We start from the raw sequence: 4258 nt of genomic DNA on the forward strand, positions 1-4258 counted from the left end.
CATGTAAAACTTGAATCTGCTTATTTGTGAAAATGTGTCGGTAAGCGAGCCGTTCTGCACTTTCAGCCCACTCTTAAGTAACTGTTATTAAATTAGCCAATCGTGTCTTGGCACAAGTGTCGCTCATTTGCTGTCTGGAAGCCAAGGGTGTCATGAACCGTGTTTTTGTTTTGTTTTGCATTGTTTTGATTAGATTTACTTTTGTTTCATTTTAATAATTTTCTCAGCAGATAGCTTGCTGCGTGTGTCTGTTTTTTTTGTTTTGTTTTTTATTTCAACTGGAGTGTGACAAGTGGATATTAAGTGTTCTGTAATTTTGAACCTTTTTTTTTTAATTAGCAAAAAGTCTCCTACAAATTTTGTACTTTGCTACATTTGAGGTCATATCCATTATTGAATTTTTTTTGGATGCATCTGGTATATACTGAATGCTATCCCCTTATTTATTATGCCTGTTTAGATTTTTATATATTTTGTGTGTATAGAAAACATATAAATATATATCGCTGTACTGTCATACTACACTCTAAAAACAGTTGGGTCAAAAACAACCCAACTATGGGTCAAAAATGGATCAATCCTCTACTTGGGTTGATTTGACCCAACTTTAAAAATCGGGTCATTTTGTATAAAAGAACCCAGAATGTTGGGTCAAATTGACCCATAAAGTGTATCGGTCTATTTTTCATCCACAATTGGGTTATTTTTGACCCAACTGTTTTTAGAGTGTAGTGTAAAAAAATAAATTAACCACTGTAACATTAATAGGGTAAAACGACTAAACGTTGCCTGTTACATCTGTGGTGTGATAGTTTACCTGCCTGTACCAGAATCCACCTGCGAGTTCATTCCCAGTGAGTGTGAGTCTTGGCCCTGTGTTGCAATGTTGAATAGACAAGATGGAGGTGCTGGCGATAATCCCATAATGGCAGCTATTCAATGACAGGGGAAGCCGTGTAATCCTCTTTTCCATGCAGCGTCCGTTATCCTTACTGCACACACTTTCCCTATTAATCCCAACCGTGCCAGCCCTCACACAACCCCGGTCCGAGACACATCCAATACAATTGGGAAGGATGTTTTACCTTGTCAGCACTTTGAGTCAATTTGGTATTTGCACAATTCTTATTGTCGTCTGTCTTATTCTAACATCTTGTGTCATTTTCCTTGAAGCAAGAAGTGATTTGCTATTACTGTATATTCAAATACAAACAACATGAAAACATTTATTTCTCACTCTTGGTTTTGAACGTTGCTCGTATTGAACCAGGAACTAGTTTGCTAAATAACAAATGGGCAAACAATCAAGGGAATAATTTTTTCTTTTTTACTTTTGTGGGTGGGGTCGCCTTTTTATGTCATTTGAGAGCCTGTCGAAATGTTCTCATCCAACAAATGGTTGTGTTCCGTTTGTCGTTTCCTCTCGTTTAGCAATATTGTCAACCCAGTCCCTAATCAACTCCCTCAGCCACATGTGTCTCGTCCAGGTGTCTCTCGTTGTCTCGTCAATGTGTTTGTATTTATGCAGTTCCGACCTGAAAGCGTTTGAGGCAAAAGTAAACAACCAAAATGGCAGATAGTGCGAAATTGTTTTTTTTTTATTTTGGTCCTCAAAACACATTTTGACCTCCAGCAATCTTGCCTTCTCACAATTTTGCTTGATTTATTGTTTTTATTTTATTTCATAAGTATTCCATACAGTTAAGAAGTTCACCGTATAATTTCATGCAGGGAGATAACGGCATACTGTCACGTATGTTACGTGAAGTTATGTTGAATATTTATGAATGAAGAAAGCTATCTAGTTTTATACTTGAGTAAATTGTGTTTTACCATTCACGGTCTGTTTCCAAAGGGGTCGCCATTGTAAGGTAATGTCGCTTGTAGTCCGTCGGTGAAGTCGGGGTCCTTTTTTTTCCCGACTTCACAAGTGGAATTTTCGAGTTCAAGGGGACGTTCCCGTCGTGGTTTGAATGCGGAAAAGTCAGACTTCAGACCATCCTCAAATGAGGCATTAATTCCCAGTTCTCCTCGATTCATTGTCCTTGTCTCGTTTTGTTTGCTGGCTCCAGTTAAGTCCTGGTGCATATCCCAATATTTGTTTGCAGTGTACTTTGAATCTTGTGTTTTTATGTAACACAGGTTCTGCACCTTATTTGCCTTTTTTGTTCTTGTTAAATGAAATTACTATTTTGAATCTCCACCTATGTCTCCGCCTGCTTTTGCGCCCACCTCCATTCCGAAACATAACATTACCAATGGACAACTTTTATTTTACACGGTAAAAAAAAAACAACGTAATTTTCGGTTATACATGATTAAAATGAGGTTAACTGATTTTCCCGTTTTCCTCTCATTTAAACTTATTTTTTTTAAATGCATTTTCATTTTCACATTGATATAATTTTTTTCAGTGTGGAGCATTTTTTTCAGTAACAATTATTACCTTTTGAAGGATAACTGCCAATAATTGAAATGCAAAATTACATTTATTGTCTTTTCTGGTTTGGATCAAATTATTTGGCGTCTGGCAACCAGGAAGTAGTCTATTAACTGGGAAACACAAATAGGACACATCACAATTTGTTTTCCCATGTGAGTGCCTACACTCTAAAAAGTCAAAAGTAACCCAATTATGGATTTTTTTTAAATGGACTGATCCACTTTATGGATCAATTTGACCTAACTTTCTGGCTTGTTTTATACAAAATTCCCCCCTTTTTTTTTTTACCCAAGTAAAGGATCTGACCAATATTTATGAGTTGTTTTTTTTACACTAAAACACCCTTTTTTTTACTCAAAATTGGGTCAAATTGACCCATGTAGAGGATCGGTCCATTTTTTATCCATAGTTGGGTTATTTTTGACCCAACTGTTTTTAGAGTGTAAGAATCAAAAAAGATGCCGCCCATCATCTTGTGTTAGAATATAGCAAACACAAATATGGCTCTCCGTGACATTTTTTGTCAGCAATTTATTTTCTTCATTATGGAACTATTCCCTCCACCCAAGCCTCAAGAATGGTGTGGTCCAACTATATTACGTCATTATGTCATCTTAGCAGACAAATAAACAAATATGCTTTTGCTATAGGAAATACTGTTCTTTCTCGCATTATCTTTTAGGAGCCATCACAAGTCACAGACACAAGTGCTACATTCCTTCTCTATTTTTTTTATATAAAAAAATGATACAGTCCTGTCATCCTCCGTGAACCAGGAAGTGGTCTTTAGCTATTAGCACATAGTTTTTACAAAAAAAACCCTTTAAATTCATGATTTTTTTACCATCTCCTGTCAATGTTGAACGGTGTAGCTGCATCTACAGGACACTAGTAATACCTCATCTACAGAAACATTGCGACCTTTACACGCTGTGTCACACACACACACGAGACAAATTGCGTCCAGTGGAAAGCCCCTCTCGCACACACACATGCGCACGCCGGTAGAGAAAGGACAAGACAGTCTCTTGTTGACATAAAAGATATAATCCATCCGCTTTCTGCGTTATGGATTTTCAGGGACAAGTAAAGGACGCCAATGCTTGACATAACCACGGAGCGCCTTGTTAAATGCGCTCCTGTCCGCTCGTCCAGCCTGCCTATTAAACGTGCCACTTTCCCCGTGTAAGTGGCTGAGAGGGTCCTAACCCATCGAGAGGGACAAAGCGACTCCGGTGACATTATTAAAGAGAAATCGCCGCCGCTGAGCTTGTTAAGTTTCTTGGGGCATGCCGCTGCACGTTGGACAAACGTGGCGTGAACTTTTTGGGTCGGGTCCCGTTCATCATATTCTCAGACGCTCGATGGGATGAGAGCATACGCTGATGTAGTTCTACTCTCTCGTGACACTTTTTAACTGGCAAAAGCAGGTTGCCCTTGTTTGATACCAGAATTTATAAGAACATAACTTATAGGTAAGTTAGAGCTTGATTTTAGCCCATCGCTAACCGACGCTAACGCGGGGGGTAAAGACAGACCATTCATACTGTCAGCTTCCTTTTCACACGGTATCCTTAAATAAACATTTTTTTGGAACACATTTTTACTCTAGTAGGCCCAAGGTTGAGGTAGCTAGCTAGCAAGCAGTCTTATCTAAAAAAACACACACACTGAAGCAACGTTGTAAAGTTGTGTGCAAACAAGTGAAAGAACAGCAAAGCGATGAACTCGTGTTTTACGGCAGCGTTGCGCAAACGTTTGCTAAAAGAGGCTACTGTTACTTATCAAACGGAGGCGGAACGGAGGTTGGTGTGG

The sequence above is a fragment of the Leptonotus elevatus genome, chromosome 3 (genome assembly GCF_054856555.1).
Source record: "Leptonotus elevatus isolate MCC_2025b chromosome 3, RoL_Lele_1.0, whole genome shotgun sequence".
Classification (NCBI taxonomy): domain Eukaryota; kingdom Metazoa; phylum Chordata; class Actinopteri; order Syngnathiformes; family Syngnathidae; genus Leptonotus; species Leptonotus elevatus.